The sequence below is a fragment of the Bos grunniens genome, chromosome 27 (genome assembly GCF_055505025.1).
Source record: "Bos grunniens cultivar Pamir isolate PY7600 chromosome 27, Bosgru_T2T1.0, whole genome shotgun sequence".
NCBI classification, from domain to species: domain Eukaryota; kingdom Metazoa; phylum Chordata; class Mammalia; order Artiodactyla; family Bovidae; genus Bos; species Bos grunniens.
Window position 1 is genome coordinate 6,251,191 of NC_141191.1, and position 26,157 is coordinate 6,277,347.

The window sequence follows — 26,157 nt, forward strand, 5'->3', positions numbered from 1 at the left end:
AAGGAATGAGTCTATGAAAGAAAAAAAAAAGGATAAGCAAATAAAATAAAGAATAAACAACTCAATGTAATTTTCACCCTGGAGTCTATCAGCCCCTCCAAGAAACTGGGGGGACATTAGATTAAACTGTATCTTACAAAATGTGTCTGAAAATATCCCCAGGAAATGCCACAAGAAAAATGGGCCTCACACATGCACCTCTCACTCACATGCATCTGTAAGTCAAAGTGCTGATAAATGATGGAGTCTCTGACCTGCTTCAGACTTTCTCATTGAAAGTGATGAATTGGGGAAGGAGAACAGCTGAGACATGGCTGGAATTAGTTAGTACCTAAGCTGCATATTTTAGAGTTGATATTTACTTTGACCTACAAGAGCAGCCTTGACCATCCTTATTCATTAACACATTTCCTTCAGGGGCTCAGATACAAATCCTAGGAGGTTTTGTTTTTGGGGGGGGGGGGCGGGGGAGGGAGGGAGTTAGCAATAACAAGTAAAAATGTATTTGGTCATCCCTAAAAATTATGAAGAGCCTGTAGAAAAGAGAAATGACTTACAACGGCAACCACAGGGAGACTTGATACCATGAAGGAGTTAAGACATGTAATAATAGAGGAAACAGCAGGACTTGCAAGGCAAGTTCCCCTTGTTGATTCATCACCTGCCGTGTGTCTGATTTAAGAAACTCTACAGGTAGCGAAAGAGCACTGATAAGCACAAACAGATGATAAGGTATCGATATATGAACACTGGGATAAAACTCACAAATCAATACATTTTGACTTCTTCCTAAGTGTAGAGTGCCCAGAGTAGCAGAGCTTATGGTGATTACACAGTAATTGTTAATACATTTTGAATCACACGATTCTGATGTAATCACACGGTATTAGCCGAGGTTCCCTTGCAGCCAGCACGGAGCTGATGCTTAATATATACTGATGACTCAATGAATAAAGATGAATGACTTAAAATGGAAAAAATACTGAAGTACCCTGTGAAGAAATATTGGAATTAATTGAGATAAATGCTGTCACAGCTACTATCTATAAACAATTAACAGCTGTGTTCATCTAACTTTCTGTGCTTCAGAGTTTTTAAAGCAATCAAAACGAACTATCAATACTTTTGTTGTATAAGCCCATGTTGTATAAATTATTTTAGTCACTTAAGTATTTAAGTTCCTGTTCATCTGGCTGTCATTCATTCAATAATTTGTCCATTGACTCATGTCCGTATTCATCTATTCACTAGTTCTTTCAGGCATTCATTCACACATACTTGCATTTTTCATAACTTCCACTCTTCACCCTGTCTTTCTCCTTCTATGTCCCTTCCCTTCTTGACTTCTCTGGGAAACGCTGCAAATCTGTCTCCTGTTTTTTCTCTATTGTGCTTTCAAAGTAGAAAGTCCCCCATTAAATTGTAGCCACTTTCCCTCACCACAAGACTTTGCCTGGAAGACCCCATGAAAAACTTTCAGAGCAGTTAAGCCCAGAATTGCTTATTTGTTTGCCATCTTCTTAACCCCTTGGTGGCTCAGCTGGTAAAGAATCTGTCTGGAATGCAGGAGACCCAGGTTCTATCCCTGAGTTAGGAAGATCCCCTCGAGAAGGGAATGGCTATCTATTCCACTATTTTTGTCTAGAGAATTCCAAGGAGAGAGAAGCCTGGTGGGCTACAGTCCATGGGGTTGCAAAGAGTTGGGCACAACTGAAGCAACTAATGTTTTTCTTAACCCCTTAAGAAGAGCTTTTGAGACTTATCTCTGTTTTTATGAACTATGATAAATATCATGTTAATCACAACATACATGAATTCATAGCTACTGAAAAATAACAGAAAAGAAGTTCACATCAAACTTAGAAAAATAAAGAAAGGATGCCAACTCAAATAAATGTCAGATTATCAGAAGCAGTATGGAAAATGCAATCATCTTCCTTTCCTCGCATTTATCAATATATTCTACTGAGTGAAAAAAAAGAACAGTTAGCCAATAGTGCTAATAGGAAATGCGTAACACCAATGACACTATCCTTTCTGAGCATGGTGATAAGATGACAATTCTCAGGGCTCCTGTCTCCATCCTTGACTGCTTTTCACTTTAACTATTAAACTGGTATGTTACTTATTCTTCTGGGTTTCAGAATCTGCATACATACTGGACTTGCAAAAAAAGAAAAAATCATTTACCTGCAGAAAATTTATTCCCACACTATGCCCACATGGATTCTTAGAATATTTCATTTCATAACTGTGGACTTTAATGAATGGGCATAGAAGATTTCTAAGCAAAGAAATAACAGGGTTGTCTTCTAGGAAGATTTTGAAGCACAGTGTGTTTCTCTAGATGTGGGATGAATTTAAATTATGTTTAAATCATTGATGTACCTAATTCATAAAGGTTTGTGGGATGACATTGCATTACAGAGGACTATTTGAAACTACTAATACCTTATATTTGCAGAGTGCTTCATAGTTGAAAATACTTTTTGTTATCTTACTATATCTTTTGGAGAAGGCAATGGCACCCCACTCCAGTGTTCTTGCCTGGAGAATCCCAGGGATGGGGGAGCCTGGTGGGCTGCCGTCTATGGGGTCGCACAGAGTCGGACACGACTGAAGTGACTTAGCAGCAGCAGCATTAAGTGGGTAGCCTAATCCTCATTTATAAATACAGAATAAGTTTCAGTCATCAATGTTTTCATATACATTACAGTTAGGAGGTTTAGGACCAGAATCCAAAGAGTGAGAAGATCTCATGTGATATCAATGATGTCAGTATCAATGGCTCCATTACTTTAATGTCAGGGAACAGGAGATACTGGAATTAACAGCAAATAAAGAAAAGTAAAATTTAAAGATGCAGGTGTGTGCATGCTAAGCTGCTTCAGTTGTGTCCAACTCTGCATGACCCCCATGGACTGTAGCCCTCCAGAGGCTCCTCTGTCTATGGGATTCTCCAGGCAAGAATACTGGAGTAGGTTGCCATGCCCTCCTCCAGAGGATCTTCCCAACCCCAGGAACAAACCCATGTCTCTCGTGTCTCCTGCTTTGGCAAATGGTTCTTTACCACTAGCACCACTTGGGAAGCTCTAAAGATGCAGCTACCTAAACTTAAAGCATTTAAATAGGGGCAACTCATTGCTTCTACTTCTGTTCTAATCAAACACTTAATTTCACTTTAAGAAAAAAGAATAGGGTCAACTTAGCATTTTGAGTGGGAGATCACCAGGAGGGAATCACCCAGGACTCTGGGCAGGGACAGTGTCTTCTCCCTCAACTCTCCAGCATATTGACGGCAGATCATGGAGATTCTCAGTCTCCATAATCACACGAGCCAATTTCTGACAACATTTTACAATCTATATAGATGAGACAGAGATACAGAAATGATTTTATCATAAAATGACTATATATGCAAAATACATAGATGATTATATATAAATAATATAGATGAGTATATATGATACATGTAAATCATACATACATACATGATTCATTATAAGTAATTGGCATTTTTAAAGTTTTTAATTTTTATTTCAGATTTAGTGTAGATAATTGGCATTTATACGCACACAAACTGTTTAGTCCTGTTTCTCTGGAGAACCCTAATACCCTCTCCCCTACTCCAGCCTGAAATATTTACATACATTTCATGTTTGGTGGCTCATAGGGTAAATAATCAGTCTGCAATGCAGGAGACATGGGTTCGATCCCTGGTCAGGGAGATCCCCCGGAGAGGGGCATGGCAAACCACTCCAGTATTCTTGTCTGGAGAATCCCATGGACAGAGGAGCCTGGTAGGCTACAGATCATGGGATCACACACAGTCAGACACGACTGAGTGATCAACACTTTCACTTTTTTTCCCCCCAACTTTTTACCACATCCAGACCTACGTGCAAATCTGTGCCCTCTGCCCGGCCCCACTGCAAAGTCTTAGTGCACAACCAGGCAGTCCATAACCGTGCATGTACCTGTCCAGCTGCGATCATTTAGGAACCAGAGGGACGGCAAAGGGCATGGCACCTCAGGGTGGACAGCGGCCCCCGATTCATTCCTTCACCAGGCTCTTACACAGCAGACTCTACCCGCTAGAGCCCCTGAAGCTCCTCAGGAAGAAGGGAGCAACTGAACAGCGAACTCTGGCAGAGGCCAGGGAAGGGAAACAGGGGAACCCAGGTCAAGGGGCCAGGGCAGGGCGCTGAAGGTGGGCGTGGAGCCGAGTGGGGCAGGAACAGCTTACACACGCAGTTCTCCCGGGGGGCTGCCCAGTGGCTAGGCATAAGGAGAAGCAGCTCCAGGAGGGCTGCGGGCAGGAGCGGGCAGTGAGGGAAGAAGCATTTAGGAGATGAGGCGGTCGTGGAGCTGGTGCAGCTGCTCCTGGGTGAGCACCAGCCGGTGTCGCTGCCCGAGGCCAGCCACGCACGAGAAGGTCACTTTGCCCATGTACACAGTGTCGTCCTGCTGCTCTTCCTTGGCCCTGAGGAAGGCTGATGAAGGGAAGGTGGCAAAGTCAGTGGGGACCGTGGCTCCAGGGCGCTGAGATACAGTCTCCTTAAGGACCTCATCCTTGAGCTTCTCAATGGTGTCGCTTAGGGACTTGAGCTGAGCCACCTGCTCCAGGAGCTGGGCCGATGGGCTCTTGGCAGCAGGGTTGGAGCGAGTGATGTCCACTACGTGCGTGCATGCGCTCAACTGATTCAACATCTCCAGCAGCTGGTTGGTCTTACGATACAGCACTCCAGCAGCAAGCTCGCTGCCAGGGCCCTCGTGGGGCGGGAGAGAGAGTTTGGCCACGTGCAGAGGGGGCAGGGCTGCTAAGGATGCCTTCATCTGGGCTCCCTTGAGGGTGTTGTTCTCGTGCTGGAGCTGGGAGATGTGCAGCCTCATGGCAGAGATCTGCTGAAGCAGCAATGGTGAGTCCTTCACCAGCCCGGGGCCTGGCACAGACCCCGGAGCCTGTCCAGGGGCACCTCCCCCAGCAATGCCAGAGACCAGGGTGGCAATACCCGAGGGAGGGGGCCCCCGGAGCCCCTCAATCGTGAGCTTGGACTGGCTGTTCAATCGCTGCTTTAACTCTGCCTTCTCTGCCTCCAGCTGGTCGATGTCAGCCTGAAGTGCATCCATGGTCTCCTCAAACTCTTTCTCCTTCTTCCGCAGCAGCGTCTGGGTCTCCTCCAGCCGAGTCTGGACTTTCTCAATGCACTCATCTGCATCCTTGGCAGCACTGTCCAGCTTCTTCTCCAGGAGGCTCAGCCGCACATTGGCCTCACTGAGCTCTTCCTCCTTGATCTTCAGTGACTTCTTCAGCTCTTTAATAACTGTCTCTCGATCCTCAAGCTTCAAACCCAGGCCTTCAGCATCCGTGATCTCTGCACGAAGAGCCGCAGCCCGCAGCTCAACTGGGGGAGGCTTGCTAGGGGGCCGCTCGGCATCGTACTCTCCCTCCTGCATGGCTGTGGCCAACTTGTTCATAGTGCTGATGAGGAGGCTGCATGACTGGCGCAGACACTCATAGGGGTTGCTGGAGGGGGTCCCGTAGATCTGCTCGCTTGCTTTGAAAGCCAGCTCCTCCAGGGCAGCCACAGGCAGTCCCTCGTTCTCTGCCAGTGGGGCAATGAGCTGGGCAGCAGCTGCTGCCACCTCCTGCAGCACCGCCACCACCCACGTCAAGTGTTTTCTGCAGTCGAGGAGTGTGTCAGATACCTGTGGTCCAAAAGCCAGTGCAGCCGGGATCCCAGGCGCATCCGTCCCTGGCATCCGCCGCAGGATCTTCTTGCAGAACTGGCGGGTATCACTGCACGAAGTTTCCAGGTCCCGTAGCAGGAGGGCAATATCTGAAGCCTCCTGCCCACCCTGCAAGAAGACCCGTAGCCGTCCCACCTCCACACTCATGCAGTCCAGGGCACTCTGGGTAAACTTAATGTGGTCAGCCAGCTGCATGGTACTGTCCTCAGGTTGTTCAGCAAGGTGGATGCTGTATAGATGCTGGTAGTACTTGATATATATATCAAGTTTGGTCATAACATCTATATATATATATAGATGCTGGTAGTACTCCCGCGTCTCTCCACCTCCTGTCTCGTTTTACCCTCCTCCTTCGCTGGTTTACTTCCTCGAGTTTCAGTTTCTGCACTATACTCATGGGGTTCCTTCCTTTGCTGACATTTTGGCCTCCAGGATCCCCACACGTGACCTCAACAATTGAATTACATGGAGCAGTTCATACACACTCATCCTAAAAACAGGTAGTCAGCTTAGAGCAGTAGATATATTTACTTACTAGTTGTTACTGTTCTTAATGCAAAGAAATAGATGAAAACAATAGAACAGGAAAGACCAGAGATCTCAAGAAAATTAGAGATACCAAGGGAACTTTTCATGCAAAGATGGGCTCAATAAAGGACAGAAATGGTATGGACCTAACAGAAGCAGAAGATATTAAGATGAGGTGGCAAGAATACACGGAAGAACTGTACAGAAAAGATCTTCACGACCCGGATAACCATGATGGTGTGATCACTCACCTAGAGCCAGACATCCTGGAATGTGAAGTCAAGTGGGCTTTAGGAAGCATCACTATAAACCAAGCTAGTAAAGGTGATTGAATTCCAATTGAGCTATTTCAAATCCTTAAAGGTGATGCTGTGAAAGTGCTGCACTCAATATGCCAGCAAATTTGGAAAACTTAGAAGTGGCCACAGGATTGGGAAATGCCAGTTTTCACTCCAATCCCAAAGAAAGGCAATGCCAAATAATATTCAAATTACTGCACAATTGCACTCATCTCACATGCTAGCAAAGTAATTGCTCAAAATTCTCCAAGCCAGGCTTCAACAGTACGTAAACTGTGAACTTCCAAATGTTCAAGCTGGATTTAGAAAAGGCAGAGGAACCAGAGATCAAATTGCCAACATCCACTGGATCATCAAAAAAGCAAGAGTTCCAGAAAAACACCTACATCTGCTTTATTGACTATGCCAAAGCCTTTGACTATGTAGATCACAACTGTGGAAAATTCTGAAAGAGACGGGAATACCAGACCACCTGCCCTGCCTACTGAGAAATTTGTATGAAGGTCAGGAAGCAACAGTTATAACTGGACATGGAACATCAGACTGGTTCCAAATTGGGAAAGGAGTACATCAAGGCTGTATATTGTCACCCTGCTTGTTTAACTTATATACAGAGTACATCATGAGAAATGCTGGGCTGGATGAAGCACAAGCTGGAATCAAGATTGCCAGGAGAAATATCAATAACCTCAGATATGTAGATAACATCACCCTTACGGCACAAAGCGAAGAAGAAGTGAAGAACCTCTTGATGAAAGTGAAAGAGGAGAGTGAGAAGTTGGCTTAAAACTCAACAGAAAACTAAGATCATGGCATCTGGTCCCATCACTTCACAGCAAATAGATGGAAAACAGTGGAAACAGAGACAGACTTTATTTGGAGGGGCTCCAAAATCACTGCAGATGGTGACTGCAGTCATGAAATTCAAAGACGCTTACTGCTTGGAAAAGAGTTATGACCAAACTAGACAGCCTATTAAAAAGCAGGGACATTACTTTGCTAACAAAGGTCCATCTTAGTCAAAGCTACGGTTTTTCCAGTAGTCATGTATGGATGTGAGAGTTGGACTGTGAAGAAAGCTGAGCACCGAAGAATTGATGCTTTTGAACTGTGGTGTTGAAGGAGACTCTTGAGAGCCCCTTGGACTGCAAGGAGCTCCAACCAGTGGATCCTAAAGGAAATCAGTCCTGAATATTCATTGGAAGGACTGATGGCAAAGCTGAAACTCCAATATTTTGGCCACCTGATGTGAAGAACTGACTCATTTGAAAAGACCCTGATGCTGGGAAAGCTTGAAGGTGGGAGGAGAAGGGGACAACAAAAAATTAGATGGTTGGATGGCATCACCGACTCAATGGACATGAGTTTGAGTCAACTCCAGGAGTTAGTGATGCACAGGGAGGCCTGGCGTGCTGCAGTCCATGGGGTCACAAAGAATGAGCAACACAGCAACTGAACTGAACTGTTCTTACTAGTGTCAGTTGGCATCTCAATATAATTTTAGTTGAATCAAGAATTTTGAAAACATGTTTCAATTAAAACATACTTTTGTTTTGTCAGCAACAAAGTTTTAAAAATCACAAATCATTAGATCTCAATTAAGAGTATGAATCTTTGAATGTGATAATGCTAACAGCTAGCAGCCACAAAAAAAAAAAAAAAAAAAAGGAAAGAAAGAAAACGATTATTCCCCAAGCTGAGGTTCACGTTAATACAAGAGCTGAATACAAGTGCAAGTTTAAATGAAGGAAGAAAACTTCTTTAATCTTACTTATAGGTAAACCTATAAAACTCAAAAGGTATCCCATCCCAGAGAATTTTCATTGCTTAAAACAGATTTTTTTTTTAGAACTTTTATTATGTCCTTAAATTTTTTAAGTGATTTGAATTTCAGTTATGTTTATCAATCTAAAAAATTTCCACCCATTGATTTTTAGATGATGGCTTGAATTAAGATGATACTGAGTCATAGTCAATTTGTAAATATGTACCTATAACACAATTTTCTTTTAAAAGTTAGTAACATGTAGATTAGGCAACTGAAAAAAGCTAACTTGCTTTTATCAGCACATTTTTAAATAACAGCTAATCAAAGAGTAGACATTCATTTGCTCTGAACAAAAAACACTTGCTTCATTAAACAACATGTCGACAGTTCACATGATAAATTTAAATAACAAATACAAATTCTGCAAGCACATTAAATGATAACGAGAGGCAAAAGAACATACTTTTGAAAAAGGTGATTTCTTTATGTAGATAATTTTATCACATTTACTTGAAATACACATGAAAGAGCACTGATGTTGAATAAGTTGTTACAGAAACCCAACTTTAATTTCTATTATAATACTATCAAAAGAAAAAGACTGTGAGTAGCAGATGAAGAAGAGGAAATAACAGATCAAATAAACTTAAGTTCAAAGGGTAAGCAAAGTATTCAAAGAACACTTTCATCCCTAAAGATACATTTTTGTTGAAACAAGATAGGAAAAAGAGTTACATGTATTAACTGCTCAATTGAAATTTGAGTACCCTATTATAGAAGATGGGCTTCCCAGGTGGCACAGTGGTAAAGAACCCTCCTGACAAGCAGGAAAAGCAGGAGATGTGAATTCGATTCCTGGGTCAGGAAGATCCCCTGGAGAAGGAAATGGCAACCCACTCCAGTATTCTTTCCCGGAAAAGTCCACGGACAGAGAAACCTGGTGGGCTACAGTTCATGAGGTCACAAAGAGTCGGACACTACTGAGTGCACACACGTACATTACTGAAGATCTCTTCCTCCATCCACTGCTTCCAGAATAAATCACATGTTTTTAGCAAGATATAAACACTTTGCTTCCTAATATGATTTCAGTGAAAACTGCAAGAATCTCAAGTGTCTTACAACAGCAAAATTTCTAGTTTGTGAAGCGGTTTTAAGCTCCAGGAGATGGTGAAGAACAGGGAAGCCTGGCATGCTGCAGTCCACGGGGTCAGAGTCGGACATGATGTTGGACATGACTGAGTGACTAAACAACAACAAATTCCAAACAAAATGTTTAATTTATGGAGAGAATTCTTGTGCCTTTTTATTGCTTTTTAATATTATTGACAGAACTTAACTAGCACATAATAACCCATTTGTTTTCCGAGCTCCTGAGTTACCCAAATCAGCTAATAACTAACTTGTAGTGAAATTCTTATAGGTTATTTCATTTCTATCAGTTCAGTTCAGTCGCTCAGTCATGTCCGGCTCTTTGTGACCCCATGGACTATAGCACGCCAGGCCTCCCTGTCCATTGCCAACCCCCAGAGCCTACTTAAACTCATGTCCATTGAGTCGGTGATGCCATCCAACCATCTCATCCTCTGTTGTCCCCTTCTCCTCCCGCCTTCAATCTTTCGCAGCATCAGGGTCTTTTCAAATGAGTCAGTTCTTCACATCAGGTGGCCAAAGTACTGGAGTTTCAGCTTCAGCATCAGTCCTTCCAATGAACACCCAGGACTGATTTCCTTTAGGATGGACTGGTTGGATCTCCTTGCAGTCCAAGGGACTCTCAAGGGTCTTCTCCAACACCAAAAAGACAAGACACTGAAAGTTGAACTCCCCAAGTCAGTAGCTGCCCAATATGCTACTGGAGATCAGTGGAGAAGTAACTCCAGAAAGAATGAAGAGATGGAACCAAAGCAAAAACACACCCAGTTGTGGATGTGACTGGTGATAGAAGTCAAGTCTGATGCTGTAAAGAACAATATTGCATAGGAACCTGGAATGTCAAGTCCATGAATCAAGGCAAATTGGAAGTGGTCAAACAGGAGATGGCAAGAGTGACCATCAACATTTTAGGAATTAGCGAACTAAAACGGACTGGAATGGGGGAATTTAACTCAGATGACCATTATATCTACTACTGTGGGCAGGAATCCCTTAGAAGAAATAGAGTAGCCATCATAGTCAATAAAAGAGTATGAAATGCAGTACTTGGATACAATCTCAAAAACTACAGAATGATCTCTGTTCGTTTCCAAGGCAAACCATTCAATATCACAGTAATCCAAGTCTATGCCCCGACCAGTAATGCTGAAGAAGCTGAAGTTGAACGGTTCTATGAAGACCCAGAAGACCTTCTAGAACTAACACTCAAAAAAGACGTCCTTTTCATTTCATTTCTATAGTAACTCATTAAACTGATTTCTGCAAATGTCTTCTCCAATGCCAGAAGCCAACTTACTGTATAATAGAAAAAAAAAAAAAAAAAACTGATTCCTTATTAGATTTGTTTCTTTTCTTTAAACTTTATGCTTACTCATGCAACTCTGATTTAAGAATCATTCATCAGAAACATGCTAGCCATCACAATCTGTACGTGTTCCAAAATCTCAGAGGCTTAACATAATAGGTTTACTTGTTTCCCACAAGAAATTCAAAAAGAGTGTCCATGGTTGTCAGGGAGCCTTCCATCTAGTCATGAGAAGACCCTGGATCCTTCTGTTTCAGAACGTCCTCTAGGGTTCAGTCAGTGCATTTGGCCAATAGTTGGAAAAATCAGGTCCATCACTTCTAGTCCATTCTACTGTGTGGAAATCAGCTATATGATGCGCACCCCTGAGAAGGGAGTATAATATGTACAGTAACTGTATGACCAGAGAAGAAAGAAGTGTAGTGGATAGCTAGACAGTCACTGATACACAAGTGACTTGCCTGCTCTTCCTTGTGTTTTAACCTCTGAAGAGGTGTTATATTCCTTTGGCCCATACATAAGGACTCACAGGGGAAAACAGCACAGAAACTATACTTTAGCATTTTACTTCTAAATTGTTCAACAATTACTTTCCTCAGTCTTCATATACTTTCTTAAAAATTTGAGTTAACACTCAAAATCCTCTCCCATGAGAAATGCAGTTGCTGTCACTCATCAAGATTTCCCACAGATGCATTGGTTTTTGGTCTGTTTGCTTTTAGAAACTGTCAAAGAAATTTGTTCTGTGAATGTATTTGCTTCAAACACACCTCTGTTCCAGCAGCTGCATCAGCCTTCATCTCGTGAGCCAGATCTGCACCCAGCTCTCTGCGGGCCCCTGAACCTTGGAGGCACACCCCCCTGTTCTCAAGCCAGGTCAGAATGACTTCACCTCAGGTTGGGTTTTCACTCGCTGCCTCATAAAGCTGTCCTCGATGTAATTTAGGAACCATCTGATGGCTGCAGTTATAACCCAGCAGATGTCTAGGTAGTTACAGCCCCCTGGAGCATGGTGCCATACAATTTGGAACTCTGAAAGTGATCCAGTATTTTGCACTGTTGCTATTTGCTTTGCCCCAAGGGACTCCAGCAGATGCCACAGATGCCCCTGGCATTTCTTCTCTCATCTCCATTCTTTATATACTCTAACACCCAATAATTTTCTTTTTATGAACCAACTACAGTCCCTTGGCAATACCAGTCAAAACAGCATCTTGAATGTAACTAATCCCTCCTCAAGAGGTGAAAAGGCTTCATGCGTGACGTATTCTCAATATGTTACACGAGACACAAAAGAAGATGAGGTTGCTTCATTATACTGAACCAGCATTTTGAGAATTCAGAAGGAAAATAGCACTCTTATAATCTAATAATATTAAAATTTAATATTATGCATGCAATAATATTAAAGTTTATGTACTCTATTTCAACCTTCAAAATGAGAATTCATAGGGAAAAAAAGTAATTTGGATTTTTAACAGAGGCAACTGAGTTCTGCTACCTCACCAAATACTTTATTAATTATTCCTCTATGTGCTCTTGTTTAAATTGATTTCCATTGTACCACATGAACTGTCTATCACTGATTTAGAATGCAACATCCATACAAATTTTCTAAAACCCTCTTTCCTACCCTTCTCCTTCACACAGACACACACACTCAACACAGCACAGCCCCCTACAATCCAAACTACCCAGAAGTAGCATTAAATGGAGTTGAGAGTACAGATGCCAAGAACCCCATGTCATGTTCTGCAGAGCAGAATATTTTAACCAACACTTATTTATGATAGGATCTGTACTTGTTGATTTGCCAAGATGAAACAGGCTCAACCTAGAAATTGGAATCTGAGTTTAATGAGAACCTGACAATCCTTTAACTAAAACAGAAGGAAAAAATATTGTTACAGGATCATAAAAACAACTATATGAGTATGCACCCCAAAGAGAAGCCAAAAAATTTTGGCAATATTCTCCACTCACAGAACAATTTATTATAATGAAATAAATTTCCTCTCACTAAGACGATGTGAGAGCAGTTTTATTTTGGAGCTCCTATTTTTCACACCATACAGAATATTTTCAAATTCATAGGCCATGTTTCCATAGACATAATTATTTAATTCACCTACTCACTGCATAAATTCCACATCAAAATAAATAGCGCATATTAAACAGTGTATTGTTTCAGAATTTCAATATTTATTAAATAGATTTTGAGATTTTAGGAGAATTTTTCTTTAGAGAGATTTTTTTTACCCAACTCTCCATAGCACCAAAACAAAGCTACACAAGGTAAGGAGCATCTTATGGTGATAATACTTTATTTTAATGAGGATATCACACATATTTAACAGAAAATATCCGCACTTAACTCATCTTTCACTCCTAAGCCAGCAAAAATAAACAAGCCAAATATTTAATTAAGCATTGGTAGAACTCTTTGCTGATTCTTCTGGGATTGAATTGGCAAGTGGATATCAAAGTTGATTTACTGAAAATATCGTATCCAGTTCCTTGACTATAATTTACCCAAATGTCTGAAGAAGAAACTTAAGTTGATGCCTTTTATTTGTAAGCAACTTTGTTTACATAGTTGTTTGTGATCCTAAAACACAGTTTACAAAGAAATATTTTTTTTAAAAAAACGTATTTATTACAGGCTCCCAGACTTGGGTTTGCACTGTGATTCTTACCAGGAGGTACCTTCCACAACTTCTTCCACACGGTTTCTAAACTTTAATTCTGTCAATAGTTATGTAAATTTACACAATCAAGTGAGCTGAATAATGCCACATCTCTATTTTGACCACACCATACTTCTTCATTTGCTTTTTCCAGACAGAACTAAGGGAGGACGTGTGGCTCCCTGTTGCTCAGTTTTCTGTCTTCATACTCAGAGCTGCTAAGTACCTACACTTCATTTTAAACATCTAGGAACAATGCAGTTGAGAGAGAATTTCACAACAGTTTTGTCTATAACAGTCCAAACAGGAAGTTAATGGGAATTTAATTCTCCTGCATAAGCCCTCACAGGTCTTGCCCCTGTGTTCCTGGATTAAACAGTGAGACCTGAGGTGTGGGAGAAGGAGCGGGAGGAAGCTGAACTTCCAGACAGCCCCCAAAACCACCCTACCCGGGGAAATAAATGATACCAGACAAACGCCAGGACCTACTTTTAATGTGAAAAAGTGGAAGTGTTAGTTGCTAAGTCATGTCCCACTCTTTGCAACCCCTTGGACTGTAGCCCGCCAGGCTTCTCCATCCATGGGATTTTCCAGGCAAGAGTACTGCAGTGGGTTGCCGTTTCCTTTGACCCAGGAATCAAACCCAGGTCTCCTGCATTGAAGGTGGATTCTTTCATGACTGAGCCACAAGGGAAGCCCTATACAGGAGTGGGTTGTCATGCCCTCCTCCAGGGGAACTTCCTGACCCAAGGATTGAATCCAGAGTTCCCGCTTTGCAGGCAGATTCTTTACCATCTGAGCCACTATAAACACAGATAAACCAGGACAAGAGGCTTCTCCCACCCCCACCATGCTACCTAAATTCCCACCTCCTCACAGGTCTCTATGCACACTTGGAACAAAAAGATCTTCCCTCCACTAACCTGTGTTTGCAACCAAAACAAGGCAATTGTAAAGAACAAAGTTTAATGAAGTAGGAAACAAATATAGCCTAGAAAAAGGCAGCAATGCTCAACTGATGGTTTTTTTTTCTTAAATAAAATAAATAAACCCTTAGTAAGACTAATAAAAAACTAAAAGGTAACAGTACCAATATCAGGAAATAGGAAAAAACAACAGTATAGATCCAACATATATAATATCTTTTATAGGAATATGAACAATTCTTTGCCAGTAAATAAAACATTTAGGTAAAATTGACAACTATAATTTTAGAAAACACAAATAACCAAACTAAGCATTTTAAGAATTTTTAATGAGATTTTCTTCTGTGTACTAAAAAATTAAATATAGAACTAAAGGCTTCTCTAAAAAGAAAACTCTTTGCTTACATGGCTTCATTGGTGAATTCCTCCAAAACTTCAAGGAAGAAATAAAGACAGACATTTACAGAAACTAAAAAAAGGTGGACAAATTCCAATTTTAATTTGTTAGGAGGCCAGAGGAGCTCATTACTAAAATCTGATGAGGGCATGATAAAGGAAAAACATCCTCAATAAAACATTAGTAATAAAATTGAGAGATATATTGAAAGACAATATATTTCTGCTTCTAGGGAGAGTGGTGCAAATTGTGGGAAATCCTAAATCACTAGAAAATAAAATGAACTATTCTCCCCACAAAAGAAAAAAAAAAAAAAAAACCTATTTGAAAGCACAGAAGAAATGCCGCAAAGTGAGAATTAGTGGACTTCAGATCCTAACCAATGTTGTGAACTCACAGGATGCCTGAGTACTTGCCAGTTTTAGATGCAAAGCAAAATGATAAGAATTTGGGGCTGCTGCCCCTGCAGAGTTGACAAACCAGCAGAATTTTTGACCATCCTCCAGGGCCAGAAAGACAAAAAATGAATGCTTGACAGATGTACAAAAGCATGGGCATTTTCCCCCAAAACATCTCCTGTACCTTGAAACTGCCTGGACAGGAAACTATATTTCTAACGGGATAGGCTTTGCAAAGCAAGTGGAGTTTTCCAGTTCTCACAGTGCGACAGAGACAAAAACTGGAGTTCAAGAGACAGCCTGCAAACAGAAGAGGCTTTTGGCCCCCAGGTGGCATGTCTCTATGCCCCAGCACCTGCGAGGAATGGCACATCACCCTGTCCAGAGTGTGGCCCACCTGCCATCCAGTCCAGCTCCTAATTTCGACCATTCTTTCTCCCTAGAAGAGGATAAAGCAGGGATCCTCTATATTATTTATAAGAGCTTTCTCATTCAATAAAAATGAATAAGCACACTAAGATAAAACAACATGAAACCAACCCATCAATAAAAATAATAGAAATAGATTTATGTTTCATTCAGATATGAAACTTAAAAGGATTTAAAGTAACTATGATGAATATGTTTGATGGAGAAAAACAATGAAAATTTGGAGAATCTCAGAAGAAAAATAGGCTCTCAAGAAAGATTAAAGTTGGTTCTTTAGGAGAAAAAAAATAATACCAGTAAACATGTAGCAGTGAAAGTGGAAAGTCACCCAGTCGTGTCCGACTTCTTGTGACCCCATGGACTATATAGTCCATGGAATTCTCCAGGCCAGAATACTGGAGTGGGTAGCCATTCCCTTCTCCAGGGGAATTTCCCAACCCAGGGATCGAATCCAGGTCTCCCATATTGCGGGCAGTGTTTTTGCTAGCTGAGCCACCAGGGAAGCCCAAGAATACTGGAGTGGGTAGCCTAACCCTTCTTGAGCAGATCTTCCCAAACCCGTAATTGAACCAGGGTCTCCTGCATTGCAGGCACATTTCTTTACCAGCTGAGCTATCAGGGAATCCCAACATCTAGCAAGAAAAATATTGAATAAAAGTGGAAAAAAAAAACATTATAATATCAGGAATGAAAAGAGAGTATCACTAGAAGTCCAAGGAATACTAAAATATAACAGTTCTATTATAAATGACTTCAAGCATAGAGTTTTGAAGACTGCTTGAAAGAACTAAATTCCATGAAAAATATAATTTATAAAATAAGACACAAAAGAAATAGATGTGATTGCTTATAATGCTATTTTAAAAATTACTTTGTAGTTAAAAATATTTTCAAAAACAAAACTCTAGGTGTCTTCATCAGTAAATTCCTCCAGTAACTAAAAATAATGCCACTCTAATTAAAGTTATTCAGTTAATTTGGAAGGAATAAAAAGGACTTCCCAAATTTATCATGGTGATCAACTTGATAACTGCAGAAAAAGCATTTGATAAAATTCAAACCCCAGTTATGGTTTTAAAAATTAGCAGACAAGGAATAAAAAGTAATTTATTTAATCTGGTAAAAAAAATATGCAGAAAAATGCCTACAGACTGCAGCATACTCATTGATGAATTATACATAAAAAGCTTTCTCACTGAGAATGTATCATGACACTCACCACTGCTATTACTATTTAACACTTTACTGAGGGGATAGCCAATGTATTAAGGCAGTAACATGGAAAATCTGAAGACTGCAAATAGGGAAAAAATTACTCATTTTCCCCATGTGATATTTTCTTTACAGAAAATCCAAAGGAATCTAGAAACAAAGTATTAGGATTAGTGAAAAAAATTAGCAGTCTTTGAATGCTATTTTTAAAAATATCAGTTATTGCTACTCAATGAACAAACTGGAAAAGAATTTTAAATATCTTCATTACAATAGCATCTGAAAAGTATCAGATTTCAGAAGATATGCATGATCTCTACACAGAAAAATAGATCTAACAAATATGATAAATAACCCCCAAACTGGCCTTCACCAAAGAGCTTCCTATATTTTGACAAAACTCTAGGAGAAGTGCAGTGGAGAAAGAGTGATTTTTTTCAATAAATGGTTCTGGAGCCAACACATACAGACAAAAAGGAAAAAAAAATAACTTTGACTCCTATACCTTGGTGGGAAAAATAATTTCCAAGGGAATTCTAGACCCAAACACAGAAGCAAAGTGATGTGGTGAATGCCAAAATTTTCAACAGAATACATAAACAATAAACATAAACAAAGGTAGTAATTGACAATATCAATTTAAGAACATCTCTTCATTAAAAAAACACTACTAAGTGAAAAAGCAAGTCTTAAACCTCCCTTTCCCTCATTTTGTGCAATAGCTGACAGTGAGAGACCCAGTGCAACAAGGCAGCTTCCAGTGGTTTGTGTCACAACCAGTAATCCATCCACTGACCCTCCATTCACACACCCACCCATCTATCCATTGACCATCTGCACACCCACCTGTATTTACATGTATACATGCATTTCTGTGTGTATGTATTTGAAGTGTAAGCGATAGAGCCATTAAAGGCAAATGGATTTACATCACTTTGAATTTGTTCATCAAATCTCTTGATTGATGTCCCTGGGTCACTAAGTGAATGACTTTCAAGTCTGTAGAAGTATGTATAATAATACCTCATCCCATAGCTGTGTGACTCAATTGAAAGCACCATGAATCATATGAAGCATTATCTAGAGGGCAGCATATTTTGTCATATTTTTTTTTAAATACTGAAAGTTCTTTAGTTCTGTGACTAAATTCAGCATACATTGTCCTGTTCTTATGCTTATCACCACATAAATTTTGACCTTGGATGAATGATGGGATTTTTTTTCATATAAATGAATTCTCCAGAATCACAATCATCTTGTGATCTATCTTAAGGCTAAAAACTATCTGACGATGCTTCTAGCTACATAAGTATATGTTCCTCTGCCCTCAAGACACAAGGGGCCAACCAGAGGCCTGGTTCAGAGAATCAAGGTATGTATACACCCTAAGCAAAGACTGTCCTTCCTTTTCTTCCCTTATGATGGATTTAATATGTTATCTTACAGACATGGTTGCACAAAATTTGAGAACTGCTCTGGAGTTACCTTTCTCTCCTTCTACCGTGACCCAGACAATCACTTGATGGAGAGTAATACACGGCAGAATTCTAAGAAGTCAGTTTATGAGCATGTTTTCATGATGTCATCATATTCTTCGCTTACGAGGTGGAAATTCAAATGTTTCTAAACTCCTGAAGCTATGTATTACCCTTGGAAGTTCTTTAAAAAAAAAAAAAAGAATGAAGAAATGTGTTACTTTTAAAAACTGATTAATGTTCACATAAGAATTTTGAGCACACTGTCTAAATAATAACTATTACTCATAATACACTGGCAAAAACAGTCATACAATGGATAGTAAATTCTACTTCACTGAAAACAGTTAGCTGGTGAGGTTGAACTTTTTTGACAATATGAAGTAATAAGAAACTTAGAAATACACTGTTTTTGAAGATGGATGATCATGCACCAGTCTACTGCAAAATGGACCTGAAACATTTTGATTTCTCACTTAGTTACAAAAAATGTTTCATATAACACTGAGCTGAGAATGATTCCAAGATGGACTTTGAGCTTAGAGTCAAAGAGAGATTGACTCATGGAGTCCCCCACAGACACAGGCAGATGCCAAGGCTGCACAGACTTGTCACTCAGATATACAGACCATCATTCTGTATGTTTAGGTGGTTTTCACAATCTTCTTCTCCTGTTCAGACCCCTATAACCATCTGCGACCTGGGCAGTGCTATCTAGCTCCACAAGGGAGACCCCCAACCGAGGTTTCCAATAGCATCAAATACAACAATGTACTGCAAAAATTGTATGTTGTTTATATGATTAACAGGCTTCCCTGGTAGCTAGCTGGTAAAAAATCCACCTGCAATGCAGAAGATCCCAGTTTAAGTCCTGGATCAGGAAGATCCCCTGCAGAAGGAATGGGCTACCCACTCCAATATTCTTGGACTTTCCTGGTGGCTCAGACAGTAAAGAATCCAACTACAATGCGGGAGACCTGGATTCAATCCCTGGGTTGGGAAGACCCCCTGGAGGAGGGCATGGCAACCCACCCCAGTATTCTTGCCTGGGAAATCCCGTGGACAGGAAAGCCTGGTGGGCTACAGTCCATGGGGTCGCAAAGAGTTGGACAGGACTAAGCGACTAACCACAGCATATGATTAACAAAAGGTTATCAAGTCCAAAACCTGAACGTACTACCTATTGCCAAATCTCTTTTACTGATGTTTTCTTTTTCTGAATTGTGTCATTCAAATTCAGGGCCACTATGTACAGCTGTATAAGGCTCTTCTAACTCCCTGGTACCATTCACATACCGGGCAGTATTAAATGGTCCCCTAGAGGTGTGTATTAAATGGTCCCCTAGAGTTGGAGAAGGAAATGGCAGCCCACTCCAGTGTTCTTGCCTGGAGAATCCCAGGGACGGGGGAGCCTGGTGGGCTGCCATTTATGGGGTCGCACAGAGTCAGACACGACTGAAGCGACGTAGCAGCAGCAGCAGAGTTGTGTAGGGGCTTCCCAGGTGGCACAGTAGTAAAGAATCTACCTGCCAATGCAAGAGACACAAGAGATGTGGGTTTGATCCCTGGATAGGGAAGATCCCCTGGAGGAGGAAATGGCAACCCACTCCAGTATTCTTGCCTGGAAAATTCCATGGACAGAGGATCCTGGCCGGCTTAGAGTCCATGGGGTCACAAAGAGTCAGACACAACTACATGACTGAACTCACACACACAGAGTTGTGTGGCACAGGCGACCTGTCACTCCCCCTAGAGTGACATCAAAAACCTAGACTCCACCATGTCCTTAAATCCAGTGGCCAACACATCCTTGCATCTCAACATCCCCCAGCCCTAAGACTGCCTTATCTCCATCCCCACGCCCACTGCTTCCGGTAAGCTGTTTGCCTCTAGCGTGAGCCAGCGTGAGAAACTGCCTCCATCTGTGGTCCCTTCTAAGCCAGTAACCACAACAGGCAGAGTCAAATGTTTAAAACACATGCTTGTTGTGACAGTTCCTTATTTAAAACACTCCAGCGCCTTCCCCTCCATCTACAGCATAAAGTCCAAACTCCTCAGCTCGGCACTCCGGCTTCCAAGATCAGACCTGCCTCCCCCTCCATCCTCTCCTAAAAGCAGTCCCTCCTCTGCTGAAGCCCCGCCCCACACCCCCCAGCTCCAGCCTCGGTGGAGAACACAGGCTGCCTCACACACGCTGTGGTGTGTGTCCACGTCACGCCTTCATGTCTCCGCAGCTCCACCATCCATAAAATGCACGTTTTCACCTGTCCCCTCGTTGAAGTTTCCTACTACTCCTCCCTCTGCCCCGCGTCACTGCTAATTCACCTTATTAATATCCACCCACACTGAGAGTAACTGTGTCCATGTCACTTTTCCTTACCAGACCGTTAGGTCCTTGAGAACACGTCAAAGGCACGAGCTACACTTATAACCTAGACAGCTACCACAGTGACTGGTACTCAGTGAGGCCCAATAAATGCTGCTGAATGCATTAACAGAGGTTTTAAATATCACCAACTTCCTGCTTCTATTGTTCGAGTAAACTCATAAAATTAGTATTAAGAAAGAGAAGCTAGCCTATATACAGTAAAATCATACAGATACTGAATAGAAAAGATACAGAATACATAAGTACTTCAAAGAAAATGAAGGTAAGTTGCAGATGGAGATTAACCTTGGTTAATACAATTTTTATTTCATGAAAAGCATCTCATTGAGAATGCCATCATGGAAGATTATTGACCATTCATGGCATCTTGCTTTAATTCAAAGGTCAATGGGTTTCTTCATTAGAAAACCTATTTTCTTGTTTCAAAATGAGATTTGAAAAAGAATAAAATCTCATGGTTCTAATTCATAATAAAATATTTGAATAAATTTCATAAGCTCCATTTGAAAGGATAATTTTTTTTGCAGTGGATTCTTTTTTTTTTTTTAATTGGAGGATAACTGTTTTACAAAGTTGTGTTGGTTTCTGTCATACAACAATGAATCAGCCATAAGCATACAATGTGCCCTCCCTATTGCCTGTACTGCAGGAGACCCAGGTTCTGTCCCTGGGTCAGGAAGGTCCTCTGGAGAAGGGCATGGCACCCCACTCCAATACTCTTGCCTGGAGAATCCCATGGACAGAGGATCCTGGTGGGCTGCCGTCCATGGGGTCGCACAAAGTCGGTCACGACTGAAGCTACTAAGCAGCAGCATCAGGATACCACAGGGAACAAACACTCCATATTGTGCAATTAAGGGGAAAGAATCTAAAACAGAAAAATATATACACACACATATATATAAATGAAGTGCTATGCTGTATACCTGAAACTTACATATTGTAAATAAACTATACTTTAATAAAAAGCAAATAAACATTCCCTTTTATAAATTCGACTATTTTGACTTTCTCTTTGAGCCTGTTACATCATCTGCCTTGGGCCCCTATATCATGAATTTAAAAAATCCCTTAACCCACACATACAGTCACACATATACCTACACAAATCAGAGTCTGAAATGCAGCCACAGCTTTGTTGTTGGCAACTGAACTGTGTTGACTCTTTGTGTCTGACTCTTTGCGACCCCATGGACTGCAGCACACCAGGCCTCTGTCTCTCACCATCTCCTGGAGTTTGCCCAAGTTCATGTCCATTAAATAAGTGATGCCATCCAGCCATCTCATCCTCTGTCGTCCCCTTCTCCTCCTGCCCTCAACCTCTCCCAACATCAGGGTCTTTTCCAATGAGTCAGCTCTTCACATCAGGTAGCCAAAATATTGGAGCTCCAGCTTCAGCATCAGTCCTTCTAATGGATATTCAGGGTTGACTTCCTTTAGGATGGACTGTTTGGATCTCCCTGCAGTCCAAGGGACTCTCAAGAGTCTTCTCCAATACCACAGTTCAAAGGCATTGGTGCTCTGCCTTATTTATGGTCTAACTCTCAGCCACAGCTACATATCCACAAACAACCATCCATTGACAAGGAAATCATGACTTGATACACAATCATCATCTTGCAAAACTCCAGGCTACTGCAGCTAGATGTTCGGTCAGGTTACAGTGGACATATGGTGAAGCCCATTATTCTGCCAACTCCTGCTTTAATTCAATCTAAAAGTATCCTCCAACTCAAAGCTGCAGCACTTTAAATTGTTTCAATGTTTTTAAAGGTAGACATCCAAGGACACAGAGACCTCTGAGCAGACATACCAACTCACAGGCAAGCTGAAGCACCAGGCACCTAGAGGAGAAGCTCTTTCCAAGAGAATAATTGTGAGAAAAGCCACAGTGCTTGTTAATGAAAAGCAACTCCTTTAATAAGTGCTGATAAAGATTATAATTAAAATTTAGCCTTTGAACACAAAGACTGAGGAATGTTTGGAAGAAGTCTTGAAAAATCCTTATAAAAAGCCAAAACCTTTCCAAAACAGACTGGCACAAGGCAAAAAAAAGTAGCAAATGAGCCAGAAATATGGATTTAAAACAATATATAGAAGATTTCCATTAGCACAGTCGAAGGCTTTCACAATGCTTTAATAAGGCTGTAATAGAAGTTACATACAAAGCACATGCATGAACATATATGCACAGACACCTCACAAGGCGACTGTATTCCACATGGCATGAGGGTTTCATCCCCTTGGTGGAGCTCCAGTTATTCACAAAGTTTCCTTTCCACATGTGTCATACCTGGGGTCCATTTTGACTAGTAGCAGCACTGTGCTGTGCTTAGTCGATCAGTCATGTCTGACTCTTTGCCACCCCAAAGACTGGAGCCCACCAGGTTCCTCTGTCTGTGGAATTCTCCAGGCAAGACCATGCATATTTGTAATTTCAGCAGCTAGAAAATATTTGCAAAGTGCCATTTTAACACTGGATATCTAAACGATGAATATTGTACTATCTGAAATTACTCTATGGATATAAGCTGCAGACTGCCTTGAAAATGCTTTGGTATAGGCAGGGAAAGTGTGTGCTTTTGTTTTCCTTTATAAATTCATCATCTAGTATGGGACAGACAAAGAAAGCTGAAATCAATAATATTAGGGACAGCCAAGAGACCTATTCTGAAACTTAATAGCATGTAAATTTGTTCCTTACAAGATAAAGAATCCCTACCTTGTTTCATATCATCTCCATCAATCTGAAAAGAAATTCAATTTAGACTGTAGTCAATCAAGATAAAATCCGGGGCACTGTAGTCCAGTTTTTTAAAAAATAGAACTAGAAAAACACAGAATGACAAACTAGGAACAAAAGCATACCACTGAAGAGGCGGTGTGTTCAGTTGCCCAGTCGTGTCTGACTCTGAGACCCCATGGACTACAGCACACCAGGCCTGCCTGTCCCTAACCATCTCCTGGAGCTTGCCCTAGTGCTTCACCACTGCAATGAACATGAATGCATGAAGAGGTCGTAGGACATTAATACTGGCATCAAAAATCTGCCAATTAGAACTTACAGATATTTTACAAAAGAAGACATACAAATGGCCAACAACACTAATTATTAGAGAAATGCAACTAATTATTAGAAAAATGCAAATCAAAATTACCATGACATATCACCTCACACCTGTCAGAACAGCCATCACCAAAAGTCTACAAATAACAAACGGTGGAGAGGGCGTGGAGAAAAGGGAACTCTCCTACACTGTTGGTGGAAATGTAAATTAGTGCAGCAACTATGGAAAATAGTGTGGTTTCCTTTAAAGGCTAAAAACGGAGTTACCATACCATCCTGCAAACCCACTCTTAGGCATATATCTGGTAAAGATGGGAACTCTTGATTTTAAAAGATGTATGCACCACAATGGTCAAAGCAGCACGGTTTACAACCTCCAAGACATAGAAGCAACCACTGATGGATGAGTGGATAAAGATGTGTGTATGCACACACACACACACAACGGAATGCTACTCAGCATAAAAAAGAATGTGATAGTGCCATTTGCAGCAACATGCTTGGACCCAGAGATTATCATATTAAGCAAAGTCAGTCAGACAAAGAAAGATAAATATCATCTGCTATCACTTATACGTGGAATCTAAAAAACCCAACTATCAAATGCTTATATGGAATCCACTGTGAACAGTATTTCTCTGTGAGCTCTTTTTCCAATGTTCAAATAATTAAAAAGAATTTTTGCTTGAGGAACTGAAAAAATAAAATAAAATAAAAAACCCATACATACGATCTTATTTCAAAACAGAAATAGACCCATATAGAAAATAAACTTATGGTTCCTAAAGGGGGAAAAGGAGAGGAGGGGAAAAAAAAGCAGTTTGGGATTAACAAACACACACTTCTTTAAAACAGGTAAACAATAAGGATCTACTGTATAACACAGGGATCTATAGTCACTCTTGTAATAATTTATAATAGAGGTGGGAGGGGGGTTCAGGATGGGGAACACATGTACACTCATGGTGGATTCAAGTCAATGTATGGAAAAATCAATACAATATTGTAAAGTAAAATAAATTAATTAAACTAAATAAATAAATGTTAGCAACTAAAATAACTTGTAATGGAAAATAATTTGAAAAGGAACATATATATGTATATATAACTGAATCACTTTGCTGTATACTTGAAACATTTTAAGTCAACTATACTTCAATTTAAAAAAATTTTTTTAAGTATAATTGAAGAATATGTTTAAGGAATTGAAAAGGCTGGAAATCCAAGTGGGCTAAGAATGCCCCAAGTAAAAATTAATAAATATAAACCAATGACAAGACAAATACTGATAAAATTCTCCAATTCTTCTAAAATTTAGGAATTCTCTGCTTTTTGAAACAGAGAGTGACTGAGAGAGATGCAGGTGACATGGAGACAGAATGAAGGTGGAGAGGGCAAAACTGAGATTCTCTTCATAGCAGGGGCTGCTCTGGGTGATTTTATCACAAAATGGTAATGTGAGAATGTAAGAGTATGATTGTCTAAGAATCCTTTAAAAACTGTGATGCAAGAAAGCCAGGAAATGAAAGAAGCCAAGTCGTCACTTTTTGTGAAGGCAAAATGACAGGTGCTGAGACCCACAAGCTTGAGGACTGAGGTGCTTCTCAGTCCACAGATGGTGGTGGGTGGGCTGAGAGAGGGAACAGGAATAACCTTGCATGAAGAGAGCACTGCAGAACCTTACTGACAGGATGAATAAGACCAATTAAACAATTTGGAGAAAGGAAAATATCATGAATGTAGGTGATCTATTCCTGACACAAACCAAGAATAAATAAAACTAAGCATGAAGAATGTTGCTAATTAGTATAATTAACTATAGCAACTAATGAAACAAACAGGATTTTTTTAAGGATGGAGAAAGTCTGGTTTCCAGTCTGCAAATGAAACTGATCACAAATACAAAGACAGGCAACAGGATAGCTGAAAGGCTAAAAATTCTTCATATTCACACAAAGAAATGCAAGACAAGGTGTATGAATGGAGAATAGTTAGACAACCACAGAGATGCAGCCATAGACACAACTTCCTTTCGAAAAGGAGAAGGACCCCATGGGGCTCTCTGAGGGCAAGGTGACGGGGACAGGATTTCCCCCACCTCTGCTGTTTTAGCTCCTCTCTGGAGTACCAAGATAACAGTATTCGAGGCACATTTCCTGAATCATTTTGCAGATGTGAAAAACCCCCCACCAAATGGAAGATTTAACCACTTGATGGCCATGAGCGCTCAGCCCCAGGCCTCCTGGAGCCTGAGGCTGATAAAGATACTCCCTGTGACACCACCCGATTGATTCCCTTACCTCAGAGAACTGTGCACAAGCTGATCACATACTCTGCAACTCCCCCCAGCTCCACCGCCATCACCTGGCTTTT

At 40.8% G+C, this 26,157-nt stretch overlaps 1 long non-coding RNA gene and 1 pseudogene across 2 annotated transcripts in view; both read right to left on the minus strand.

Annotated features, from left to right (window-relative positions):
* LOC147343421 (uncharacterized) overlaps positions 1-26,157 on the minus strand; it is a 64,772-nt gene that overhangs the window by 28,201 nt on the left and 10,414 nt on the right. The gene's annotated exons all lie outside the window — the stretch shown is intronic.
* On the minus strand, positions 4,094-6,042 carry LOC147343422 (dynactin subunit 1 pseudogene; annotated as a pseudogene). Its single transcript, XR_015156269.1, has one exon. The product of XR_015156269.1 is annotated as a dynactin subunit 1 pseudogene (transcript).